The 14,519-nt window shown below is 30.2% G+C and overlaps 1 pseudogene; it reads left to right on the top strand.

The window, feature by feature from the left end:
* Nucleotides 1–216: 216 nt before the first annotated feature.
* LOC112274467 (disease resistance protein Roq1-like) lies at nucleotides 217–1,201 on the top strand (annotated as a pseudogene).
* The last annotated feature ends 13,318 nt before the right edge of the window (nucleotides 1,202–14,519 follow it).

Here is a 14,519-nt window from a genome sequence, read left to right as displayed (position 1 = left end):
ACTACATCATAGATTTTCATTGGTAAGACTTTTGCTAAAAACCATAGAGATTATATATCAAATTGAATGTATTGATAATATTTTAAATTTGTATACTTACTTCTATGCCATAATAATATTTATATGTATTATTATAAGTTCAAGTTAGTAAGAGTAGGTTAAAATATTATATATGCATCATTTTGATTTTATTGTTGATTTTTGGATGAATTTTGTAGTTGCAAGTTGATATACCTGAGGAAGAAGTTTTTGGTAGAATACAATATTTATCACAAATAAGTCAACATTGTGCAAATGAAGTGAAGGCATTGTATCTTGTTGGAATGGATGGAATAAGCAAGACCACAATAGCAAAGGCTACATTGACAAGTGTAAAAGACATTTACAATGCCTCATGCTTTGTTGAGTGCATTGAAAGTGGTGGTGATTGCTATACAACTTGCAATATTTTAGAACAATTTAAAGTCAAATCAAAACTAAAGGATGTAAAAGAAGCTCAAAAAATGTTGAAATCATTCTTGAAGGAAAACAAAACCATCTTGGTCTTTGATAATGTGAAGAATCAAAGTCAAATTGAAGATGTTGTGCCTATGGATGACCTATTTTCTTGCAATGGGAGCACATTGATTGCAACACCTCGAGTTTTGTAAGCATTGAAGTATTTTGGTGAAGAAGTTTGCAAAATAGATATTGAAGAACTTGATGAAGAAATAAGCAAGAAATTATTTATCAAACATTCTTGTGGCCGAAAAAATCTATCTATTAAACTTATTGAGGTAGGCAAACAAATTATAAGAGCTTGTAGTGGCCTACCATTGAGTTTAAAAGTTATGGGAGCATTTTTAAGAGAGAATAAGAGGTTGAGATATTGGGAGCGAGCTTTACAAAAGTTGAAGAGGGGAAGAGAGTTAGATGGAGATAAAAACAATAGTAACTACAAGATTTGGAAGATATTAAGAATAAGCTTTGACAATTTGAAAGTTGAAGAAAAGATTATGTTTTTGGATATATGTTTTTTTTTTTTTTGTAATGATGTTTATCCACAAAGCATGTCAAAAGGAAGAACATTGTGAATATGGACCAATAGTCAAAAAAGTATCTTTGAACAAGATGTAGAATTAATATTAAATACATTGATTAATCAATCATTGATAAAAGTAGACGAAGATGGAATTATAAGAGTACATGATCAACTACAAGACATGGGTAGAAACATTGTAGAAAATAAGATGGAATACAAATATACAAGGATGTGGAACTTAAAAGTAGATCCATATCATGGATTAGCAAATAAGCTAATTCTACTTAACTATTAACTAAATGGCATGTGAAAAATAATGATAATAAAAATAAAATTATTTAAAGGTTGGATATTTTATTTAGTTATATATATTATATTATATTTATTATAATTTTTGAATTTATGCTCATGTAAAATTATAATGTAAGATAAATTAATCTTATATTATAATTAGATTTATATATTTATTAAGTACATTTTTAATATATAAATTATCATCTAATATTATATTTGATTGTATTGATTTATAGTTGAAGGGATTATTTTACAACAACATAAAAAACAATAATATAGATGAAATAAAAAGTACTTCTTTTTCATCACTTTGAAATTTAAGTTATTATGTTGGTGTTTTTGCTCCCAAAATTAAAGAAAGAATATTAAGCATCTTTTTTATGTTGGTAAAGCATTCTCTTAGTTTAAAATATTTTTTATTAAACATATCATAGGCATATCAATTAAATGAAGAATTAGTAGATAAAGCATTGCAAATACTACTTGTCAAAGATGCTTGGACTAAGTTTGACAGTTTGAATGTCTTTAAGTGAAAAATTTCTCTTTTATAAAAAAATTTCCAAATTTATTCTTTAGAATTTCTACATTATTGAAACTTGACCCAGAAGGATGCTTGAATTTAATTATGCTACCAAATGAATTGGAGTATATGACTTATTTTAAGATGCTTAATTTAAAGATTATAAAAGATTAAGATTACTACCAATATCAATAGGAAGTCTTCTTGCTTTAAAAATCTTTAATATAGAAAAGTATTCAAGCTTGATATCATTGCCAAATGAATTGGGTAATCTCATATCTTTGATTACTTCTGATATAAGTTGGTGTAGAAGCTTGACATCATTGCCAAATGAATTGGGTAACCTTACATCTTTGATTGCCTTTAAGATAAAAAAGTACTCAAATTTGACTTCATTGCCAAATGAATTGGATAATCTCATATCCTTGACTACCTTGAATATAAGTGAATGCTCAAGCTTGACATCAATGCCAAATGAATTAGGAAACCTCACATCTTTGACTACCTTTAAGATAAAGATGGACTCAAGCTTGAGATCATTGCCAAATAAATTGGGCAGCCTCACATCTTTGACTATCTTTGATAGAAGTTGGTGTAGAAGCTTGACAACATTACCAAATAAATTAGGTAAGCTCACATCTTTGACTACCTTAAATTTGTGGAGGTGCTCAAACTTGACATCATTGCCAAATTAATTAGTCAATCTCATACCTTTGACTATGTTGAATATAAGTAAATGTTTAAGTTTGATATCATTGCCAAATGAATTGGGCAACCTCTCAACTTTGACAACCTTGAATATAAGTGAATGTTCATGCTTGACATCATTGCCAAATGAATTGGATAACCTTTCATCTTTGACCACCTTAATTAAGTAGAGGTGCTCAAGCTTAACATCATTTCCAAATGAATTGGATAACTTCAAATTTTTGACTTTCTTTAATATAGGTGAGTCCTTAAGCTTAACAACAATGCCAAATAAATTAAAAAAATTTTACATCTTTGACTATCTTTGATATAAGTGATTTCAAAAGCTTGAAATTATTACAAAAAGAATTATGCAATCTCACAAATTTGACTATCTTAAAAATAAATAATTGCTCAAGCTTGACATCATTGCAAAAAGCTTATTTGTTTGTTTAAATGATATTTTAAAAGAATTGAGGTTTTAAAAGAATCTAGATCTTATTTTTAGCTTTTCAATAAATTTTAGAATATAAAAAAAAGAGCTGTGATAAGAGAGATCCAAGCTAATTTGTAGATGAAGGTTTTGAAGGCTATGACTACAATAAGTGGCCAACATTTTCCTTGGTTTTGCTTTCAATTTCTTTGAAAATTTGTAAATCTAAGATCATACACCAAAACTTTATTTAACTAATTTTTGATATTTTAATAAGATATAATATTATTTATTTATTAATTATAAGAAAATAGAGGTTTTTTGTCGAAATTATGAACCATGGCCTTAAATTATTAAATTAATGTTAATAGAATCTAATTATAAAAATTAGATTTAAAAAAATACTAATTCTTTTTTAAGATGAAGTTGTTAAGAAAAGTGGAGTTATTTGTAGTTGGAGTTGGGTGAAAAAATGATTGAAAGTTATTCCACTCTTGAAGCCACAAAAAATGGTGAAGGAAGAAGATGAAGAACTATTCTACTCTTAAAGCCACAAGAGATAATAAAGGAAGAAGTTAGAGAGTTACTTTTCTCTTAAAGCCACAAGTGATGGTAAAGAAAGAAGATGGAAAGCTATTCTATCCTTCAACTATTACTTATATGACAACAAATCAAGTTCGCTTCTAAAAAATTCCTCTCAAAGATTAATATTTATATTAGTAAGTTTTTTTGCATAAATTTTTGATAATTAAGTTATTAGGGATTAAAATCTATGCATTGATTTATATCCATGGTGATTTATCATCACCTCGTGACAAATGAATGCCAACTATTGATCTTCTCTATAAGTAATATTGGTTGGAGATCATGGGAGGTATAGGTTGACCTCTTAATGACAAGTGGTTTTAAAACTATTGATTGGTAGTTAAAAATACTTGGAATAAAATCAAGTGACATGCGAGTTGTATCACTTGTATGGATTAGCTAATAAAAAGGATCCTAAATTAGTTGTTACTTGCAAGTTATTAGCAACGATAATTGTCGATATATGGCTTGAGGGCATGGATATATATATGGCCCTCCCAAAGCTTTGTTCTCTCTTACCTTTTGGTTGAGTCTTTCGTAAGGAAGGCCTACTGAGGCACCAAAGAGTTGTATTATTTTTGTTTGTTATAAACTTATGTTATAAGTTGGTTGTTTTATATCCTTGCTGGTCCTCTTGGACCTTACTATTAGTAGGATTATTTTTTCATTTAGACATGTTTATTGTATAGAAGAAAAAAAATTAGTAAGGTTGGACAAAAGAATCATCAAATTTGAAACTAAAATGAAAAAGTTATGAAGGTTTGAAGCTGGGAGGATTTTTTTGCTTCTACTACTGCTGCTGCTACCTTTTGTTGTTCTCATTGAGCTACGCAATTTTCAGCCAACTGTGTTGTTTCCATCTAATTATAGAATTTTTATCCAATTATGTTGTTTCCATCCAAATTCTTTGTTCTATCTATTTTTTCTCATCCCGCTACTTTTATTTTGTTATTTCTATCTAATTCTTGTTTTTTCTTATTTTATTTTTTATCACTTGTTTTAAGTTAAATCAAATAGTAATCATTGCTTAGAAGGCATTATCTTGAGAGTTGGAACTACAATTGCTTAATTGATTAATCAACCATAAAAGTAATCACACAATTGATTCCCATTACCTTTCAAATTTATTGTGTAATTCTTTTTTTCTTAAAATAGATAGGGAGGATTTTTAGTTCACAAAATTTAATTGTCGACTTTGATATTTTGAAGTTTGTAGCTTGAATTAAGCTTAATGAGCTAATATTTATTTAGATTGACTTAATAATAAGTAATTTATAGGTATTTTAGTGAGAGGAGGTTTGAGTTTGAGATTAGAGTTAAGACTTGGATACATCTTAGTACAAGAAAGAAATTAATCTAAAATTTTTATTCAATCTTTTAAACTTATCTTTTTATATTTGAGTTCATTTGGATAACATTGTGCTTCTTACAATCTACTTGCAATCAAAAATTCCATATCCAAAATGAGTATAAGTTGTTAAAGCTTCACCACTACTACTCCATAACTTATTAGCCTCAAATTGAGATACTTTGGCCTCTATTGTAACTCTTTTTTTGTTCTTGGTAGTATTTTCTTCCACCTTGATGTTGGCCATTCTATCATATAATAGAATTTGTAGCACTTCATCTTCCATCTCATTATTCAAAACTTCATCCATAACTTCAAGTTCTATATTTTCAATCTTATCATGAATGACTCCATGCTTTTTATTTTGGTTGCCACTGCTTGTATCATCATATATTAAAACAAACACTTGTTCAATCTCTTCTTCTTTTTCTTTAATCATCAGAGTATCTAATGCTCTTACTATTATTTTTTCAATTGTCATTTGATTCTTCTTCTTGATAATAATGATATTTTCTTCACCATTACTTTTTTAGATATATGTATAAAAGTTCTCACTTTATATATTGAGCTTTAATAGTATAAGTCTTTGCCTTCTTATCATGTAAAGAACTAATCTTCTCTAATCTATCCTCTATTTCTCATGTTTCTTCTTCCAAAATTAGACTCTAGAAGCTCATATATTCTAACATCTCTGTTTTTTTTCTTTTTTGAAGGTAATAATACTATTCTTCACAACATCTGTATATAATCCACAATTACTACATTTATGATTTGGATCATCACACCAAATGCATTTTACCACAAACTCCTTTGATATTTTAGCTGATCGTGAAGAGTTTGACCTTGTATTTTTCTTCAAAACATTCATTTCTATCTTCAACTCTCTCATGCCTCTCATAAAATTTTCAAGGATTTTTTCATCTACAATCTTATTTTTTAAAGAATTTGATAGAATAGAAGTAGATAAAGTGGTTGCTAGAGCCTTTATAGCTATCATTGATTTTGTTTTTATCTTTGCTCTAAATCCTCTTTATATTGTTGCTTGGCAAAGAGGCTCATTGCCTCTTCCAATCTTCTCCAATCGGTGGTAAAATTATCTTTTACAATCTCATCTTAAAGAAAGAGAAACAATCTATCATATAATATCTCATTTATAGCTTACAAAAATAACTCTAATTTCTTTACCTCTAGAAGATACTTCTCTAATAATAGAATTTTCGAAACTCTCTTAGTAGTTCATTTGATCCTATATATTTATTTGGTTATTATTCCATTTAATCAAAAAAATCTCTCTTATATATCTTTTCAATGTCTTCATCAAATTATTCATCTTTAAATCTCTCTTCAAATCTAACCCATGTGTTCACATAGATACCACGTAGTTATTTCATCTTTTCTTTGATTTTTAGGATAATTACTAAATCATGTCAATTTCTAGATACTCATGTATTAAATCGACCATATCTCAAAAATCCAATACTCAAATATCATGAAATTTCATATATAACTTTTAACATAGTTATTTATATTTATGGAAATTTTGAGCTACAAATTTATCTATAAACTCAAGATATGGTCCAAACTAAAATTCTTATGAAAAGAACTCACTTACAAATTCTAGTTTTGAAGCAATGACTTCCAATAACTCTTTCTCCTTTGTTCTAAGGTGGAATTTATCAATTTCTTTGTATAAAATATAATTCCTTAAGTTAGATTTTGATTATTACTTTTTAATCTCTAAAAGCCCTGAGTTAACTCCTTGTATTCAAAAAGAGTGGTAGTAGATACAATTCTAAGATCCTAACTTCAAGTGTCCATTTTTTTTTCATAAAAATTCTAAATCCCTTGATTTTTGCACAAAAATTATAGTTTTCAATACAAACTATTAAATCTTAACCTTTGAACTTTGAGTAGTTGCCTTGAAGTGGCTTCAAATTCCAATATGGTTTCAGATAATATCTTGAAGCCTATTAGGCATGACCTTCAATGAATGGAAATAAAGTCCTCCATCAACTTACTTTATCCATCTACAAGAGATGCGTAGAAGTCAAAATATTACATCCTTGATACCAAAGCCCTTCTAAATTTCTTAACAATAAATCTTACAACTTTTACCTTTAATTACAAAATTTAAACTATAAATTTAAATAAATTAAATAAGTATTTTATTTTATTTTATTTTTTTAATTACAATTCAAATTCTCATGATATTACGTATTATTTTTATCTATTATGCAACTTTCTAATACAAGGATAGGAGAAGTACTTAACATCAATAAAATCATGGTATTGGCAGCTGCATCCTTTGTGACATTTGAAACTTGACTTTCATACTCTAAACTAAAGGCCTATACAATCATATCCAAACTAATCACTAGTTTGTCTTTCTTCCTATACTAATCATTAATACAAATGATGATTTGAATATTCAAGTGGATCTAGGAACAAGAAAAAATAAGAAGTAAAATGATTACTTGTTGATTGGATAGATAATATCCATATTCTCACTCTAGACCAAGTTTGAGAAGGAATGTTGGTATTATTCATCCAAAATTCATTTATTTAGGTTTCAACAAGTGGCACCATTATTCATCTTTATTATTAGAATTTAATCCACTTGATAGCTTTGTATCTATGTTTGACAAACAAAAATATTAGTTTAATTATCATCTAATTCACATATTACAGAAAGTATATATATTCTTTATTAAAATAAGTGAATGTAGTACCAAAGTGCACTAAGTTTGATTTCTAACACAAATACATATGTATAACCACTTTGTCACTAATCAATAATATTTTAATTAACATAATAATTTCAGAATAAAAATAAAACAATAAATTAGTTTAGATGATAATTATTTAAAATATAATATCAATTTAATCAAATAATATCTATCTAATATAGATAATTGATTAAAAATTAAAATAATATATAAAAATAAATAAGATTTAAATCAAGATCTAAATTGTAGCAACTTTAGCTACAACAAAATATTAAATAAGCATCCATTGATTAGAGAGGTAAGGCAATCATTACTTCAAAAAATAAGCTATAGCACTTAATCTTCTGAAACAAAATTAGTAGCTAAAAATATTATTTAAAGCTTAAAATTTCAATTTAGATCATGGTAGTGGCAAAAATATAAAATAGCAAGCAATTTAGAAAGTATGTGTTGTTCTCATTGTGTTCAAGCTTCAGTATACAAAAAAAATTGAACTAATAGAGGTAGATTCAAACATGAGGAAAGACTAGTTATATGAATTGGGTTTGTTAGTATCACAATCGATTATACTTTGGCTATCTAAAATCTATAATCAAACTACAAAATACCAAGGCCTACTACTTCCGTCTTAATTCAACACATAATCTATTCTATGACTATCAATTCAACAATACTTCCATATTCTTATCAGTTCATCTCCCACTTATTCTCTTTGCGGTTTATATATATTTAATTACTGATCTCCAGCTTACTTATTATATTCAGTTTCTCAATTCATCACACAGAATTCAATATCTTCACTTAACACAACACTATTCGATAATCTTAATTCTCAAGATCATGGATTTTTTTCAAAATGGTCAGTCCAAAGTCATATTCCATAATATTCTAATCACTGTTTCAATAATACTTCTCTCAATCACAATTCTTCATAAGAAAATAATAAAAGTAAAAAAAACAAAGAGGTAGCACCAAACTACCTTTGGCTTACGACTCTCACAATCTGGCTCTCAGCTTACGATTCTTACAGTTTGGCTCTCGACTTGCAACTCTCACAGTCTGGCTCTTGGCTTACGACTCTCACAGTCTAACTCTCGGCTTACGACACTCACAGTCTGGCCCTTGGCTTGCAACTCTCACAATCTGGTCCTCGGCTTACAACTCTTACAGTTTGGCTCTCGGCTTACCACTTTTCAATCTCTTTATCCTACTAAAAGATGGACCGTCGGCCAACAGATTCCAAAGGTTATGACCCTTTGAATTCTTAACCATTTATTCCACTAACAACATACTGTTACCAATTAAACTGCCTAACCATAAGTCTAATTCTCAAGGTTATCAATAACCAACCAGTAACTTATCACAAAATTTATTTACCTATTCTACATAGTTCCACTCCTAATTGTGTAGCATCTTTGTAAACATTATTTAGCCTCAACTTTTAAAGACGTAGCAGCATATATCTCTAAAGGTGTTGTCGCTGAAAGTGGTCTATTGGTCTGCACGAAATTATTGGCCTCCTTCTCTAATGCGGCTAGTTTAGTTTGCAACATTGCAACCTCTACCTACAACCACTCTTGCCGTTCTTTCCAATCAGTTTCCATCCTTGCTTTCTCAGACACCATGTTTGCTATCTTCTCCTTTTCTTCCATCCACTTCTCCTTAACCACAAAAGAAAACATGATACTTGTCAAGAGCCTCCCTCCTACTTCTTATTATGGTCCAATCAATCGGGTTGACTCTCTTTTTTGTAGTAATAAAAAATCCGTCTCGGATTTATATATAGTAAATTTTAAGCCGATTGCCATTGATCCGTGTTGTAAATTTAGTACCTATAAAATCTTCCAATTATACTGAATTATTTGAAAATCTGTCAATAACTCGATATGACCCATGCTATCGAACTTGAAATTTTCTTGAAAATTTTTTAAATCGACTATCATAAAGAAGTATCAAATTATTTGGCATAAAAGCCTTTGGTTTAAGCTTACTATCATAATAAGTCTTCCTTCATTTTTGTGTAGTTTCCATTATCATTAATGCATTGGCTCTAATTTCATCCAATTTTTTTAATTCTTCTAAACGGTGCCGTAATGAATCATGATCTCTCAATCTATTATCTATAACAATTTGTGAACTTTGGACTTCCAATTCAATAGGTAATATTACTTCTTAGCCATAAATCAATTGAAAAGGGGTAGTATTGGTAGTAACTTTATATACAATACAGTATGCCCATAAAGCTACGAACAACTTAGTGTCCCAATCTGTTTCCGCTTCTGAAACTGTTTTTGTTAAGTTTTTACATAAAATTCCATTAGTCTTTTTCGTTTGTCCATTGGCTCTAGGATGATACGGTATAGTCTTACGATATTTTTATCTCGTATTTAGCCATAAGAGCTTCGATTGTACTATTTATAAAATGAATTTTTCATTTACTAACTAATTCTTGTGGACAACCAAATCATGTAATAATATTTTCATACAAAAAGGTTGCTACTGTGCTTGTACTATTGATTTTCATAGCTATGGCTTCAGCCCATTTTGTTACGTAATCCGTTGCTACCAGTATATACCATTTTTATCAATTTCTCGAGGTTAATCCAATGGATCCTACAAAATCAATTCCCCGTTTTTCAAAAGGTGCTTGAGCGAGAATTGGTACCAATAGCATTGCTGAAGTTCTAGTAGGTCGACCCATTCTCTGACATAGGTCACAATGACGGACGAATTAGTGGGCATCTGCAAACATTATTGGCCACCGATAACCAGCCTGTAAAGCTTTATGAGCCATGTTGTCTCCCGCAAAATGTCCACCACAACTGTCCAAGTGGCAACCTTCCAATATAATACTCACTTCAATCTGATAAATACAGCGTCGCAAAATTCCATCCTTGCTTTGTTTATATAAAGCTTCACCAATCATTGTATAAGGTGCACATTTTAATATTAAGCGTCGTTTAAGCTTTTCATTAAAATTGGATGGGAAGGTTTGAAATGTCAAGTATTGAATTATTTCACTATACTTTAGAGTAATTACATCTACCATAAACAGTTTCGCATCAGGTAGTGCATCATTAATAGGTTTATTACCCAATATATTGGATAACCGAGATAATTGGTCTGCATTGGAATGTGATTTTTTTGGTCTTACCTGAATAGTAAAGTCAAATTCTTGCAAGAGTAAAATCCATCATGCAATATGACCACTCAATTGAGGCTTATTAATCATATATTTTAAAGCATCATAGTTGACATGGAAAACAAATTTATAACCAAAAAGATAATGTTGAAACTTTTGTACGAAATAAATCATCCCCAATGCTTCTCTTTTGGTTGTTGTATAATTTCTTTGAGCTGCTATCAATTGACGACTTGCATAATAAATAAGATGATCAAAACCCGATCATCTTTTTGGATTAGCACAAAACCAATCGCGACATTAGATGCATCTTTATAAACTTGGAATGGTTTTGTCCAACAAAGTACCACCAATATTGGTACTGAAACCAATTACAATTTCAATGTTTCAAATGCAATTGTACATTCCTTTGTCCAAAATGGACTGGTCTCATCGGTTGGTGGTTTCTTCAAGAGATTTTTCAAGAGAAGACATATAATTGTGAATAAATAGATAAATCACTAATAATAATTGACATGGCTGACAAATGCTCGAATACTCGTAACAGTATCTAGTTGCTTTAATTCTACTATAAACTTTATCTTATCTAGATTTGTAGTAATACTTGCCATTGAAACTATATGACTCAATAATTTACCAGAAGACACACCAAATTGGTACTTTTTTGAACTTAAATAAATTCCATATTTGGCACATTGATTCAAATATTGACCTAGACATTCTAAATGCTTAGCTCTCATATTGAATGTACAAAAATCATCTAGAAATATTTCCATTGAAATTTGTAGATAATCTTGGAATGCTTGCATCATTACCCTTTGAAATGTAGCTGGTGCATTACAAAGCCCAAATAGAATAACATTATAGACAAAGGTCCCCCAATCTATAATAAAAGTAGTTTTTAACTGGTCTTCTTTTGTAATTTTAACTTGATTATAATCAGAGAATCCATCAAGATATGAATAACATTCATGTTCAGAAACATCATCTAATATACTATTCATGAATGGTAGAGGAAAATAATCCTTCTTCGTAGCCGTATTTAATTTGTAGAAATCTTGACAGATACGAACTTTTTCATTCTTTTTTGGTATCATAACAATTGGTAAAACCCATTCACTGAAAGAAACTGGATAGATAAATCCAACCTCCAAGAGTTTATCTAGTTCTTCTTTTACCATAAGTGAGTATTTTGGATTAAATCGATGTTGTCTCTGACGTACTAGTATAGCGTTTTCTTCCAATATAATTTGATACTCACAAACTTCAGCTGGAATTCCTTTCAAATCCGCATACAGCCATACAAAAGTAATTTTATGCATTAAAAAGTAATCCATCCAAATTTCTTTCTCCTTGCTTTTTATACCATTGTAAATCTGAATGATTTGGAGAGCCTCCCCTGTACCTAAATTAATTGGTTAACATCGTAGAATTTCAGGAGTCTCTAGAATAATCCTCTACTCAATTCAAGAATCTTTCATAAAATCCGACACATTAGAACTTTCCAACTCCAGTTCCATAGCACTAACGTGATTAATATCTTATTTATTTATCTAATATACAATCATATGATCAGAATCGTCAATAACATTTGGAGGAACTAAATACTCTCCCGATCTCCTGCACTGGTAGTTCATTCTAGTGTGCTTGAAAACTTGTCTTGTATCAGCATAAATTGAGTCAAGTGCACCAATATCTTCTTCTGTAGACTCATCTTCACAATCTGACGTGAAATTTGAACTAACAACTTGAGTTTCTCCATAATATTGGTCAGGATACATTTGAAGTACAATTTGAAGTACAATTTTATCATTACCTTTCTCAATTGTCAATGTACCACAGTCCTAGTCATTTCAAGCTTTAGCTTGATACAACCATGGTCGCCCTAATAAAATTGGATATGACAATATAGAGCTTCGTAATTAGAAAATAATATAATCAATTTTGTAGGTAATCCCTACAATTACTGCATTAATACTTTGTAAAATAGCCATAGGTTTAACTGGACTGGAGTCAGCCATTCTCAAAACTACTGTAGTAGGCAATAAGTGATCCAAATCCAACTCCTTCATTGTAGCGGCATTCATAAGATTTATACTAGATCCTCCATGTACTTGCACTCTTGATACTAACACTCCATCAATTGAGACATCAATCGTTGGTGCACTTGGATCGGGATTCAAACTTACTTCTCAGATTTCTTTATTTTGAGATCTGCGACAAATTAATAAAGAATTCAAGATAGTTTGGCACTCAAGGGCTATCGCCAATAGTTGCTTCATAGAGATTGTGGGCTGTATGGTACCCAAATCTTTTAAAATATCATATGATTATGTATTAGTGGTAATTCTCAATGTCCATTTCTTCTTCCTAGTCCTAGACACCAATGCATGTAAATTGATTTTTTCTATATTAAAAATTGATAAAGCTACTAGAACTAAGTTTGATAGAGCATGTAAAATCGGTTCTTTCAATGGGTAAGATTATTCTCCTAATTAGGTTGATATTGGTTCCTTGGAATTCACGCCTCTTAGAATTTCTTTCAACAAAAAAGACGTTTTCTAAAATTGTGTAGAGAATAGAATAGCTCGACACAGAATTGAAGCCTCCGTAATCGGGACCTCATTGGATTGCCCAACCGAGTCAAGTCTCATACTCGGTAACAGGCCCATAATAGGATCTAGATTGGATGTCGTCATAATTGGATCAAAATTGTCCTTTGCATCAAGCTCACCCAAATGCTGAATTGGTCCTTTCTTCTTTTGCTGACTCCTAGTAAGAATAGCTTGGACTACTTCTACCCGATGAACTAGTGAATCTTTAGGACCTTGATTTATCTCTTTCATTTTTTCTTAGCTTTGGATATGCTGAACTTGATTATTAAAATTGAATGGAGTATTACATTGCTGATAAGTATGTCTCGACTGCTTGTAATTCACCCACAATGGTGCATAATTGTCACTGGCTGTGGGATTGGGACATTCACTAGCATAATGACCAATCTGTCTGCAACGGAAATAACGAAGTGGTCTTCTTGTACCTCCATTTGGCATATTGGGTGTCTCCATTGATATATACCTACTAGGCTTGTTCCATGTAGGGTTAGAAAATGATCTTGGTTGTCTCGTCGATACGGAGGGTATTTAGTTTGATGACGCCAGTGGAGCATATTGCTAATACCTCTGCTGCTCATTTCTGTAATTCTGGAGGTTTGATGCAGACCTCTGGTTAAAATTGGAACTTTGAAAGTTATTGAATGTTTGATTTTATCGATTAGATCGATTTCTATTCCATCCATACGTATTTCTCATTTAAACTTGATTGACTCCATTGAGTCGGTGGGATCATGGTCTGATTACTAAATTATTGTTGTCTTTGTAAATGCCAACAGTTTTGGGTAGGGTGCTTTCTTCTATAAAATATACATTGAATACCTATTTGTTTAGGTGATGGACATTCCGTATCAAAATGATCTTGTCTCTTATAATTATTACACCATACATTAAGTCTCGTATTAGAAGGCTTATATCATTTTTTCTTATCTTTAGCCAAATTCACGGCCAATTCTTCTATCTTCTTTGTTAGATTTAATAACAAGGCTTCATTTCAAACTTTAACAGTGACATTTGTGAATAACTTCGATTGTTCATAGATTGGCAACGTAAAATAAGGTGTCATCATTTTTGGCGTTATTGCTTAGAGTAGTGTAGCATTAATTGGTTGTTGCAACATAATATTCTTCACATTGGAGACAGCCATTTGT

Source organism: Physcomitrium patens, chromosome 21 (genome assembly GCF_059467195.1).
Source record: "Physcomitrium patens ecotype Gransden chromosome 21, ASM5946719v1, whole genome shotgun sequence".
NCBI classification, from domain to species: Eukaryota; Viridiplantae; Streptophyta; class Bryopsida; order Funariales; family Funariaceae; genus Physcomitrium; species Physcomitrium patens.
Note: the sequence above shows the minus strand (reverse complement) of the source record. Positions and strands in the feature narration are given on the sequence as shown.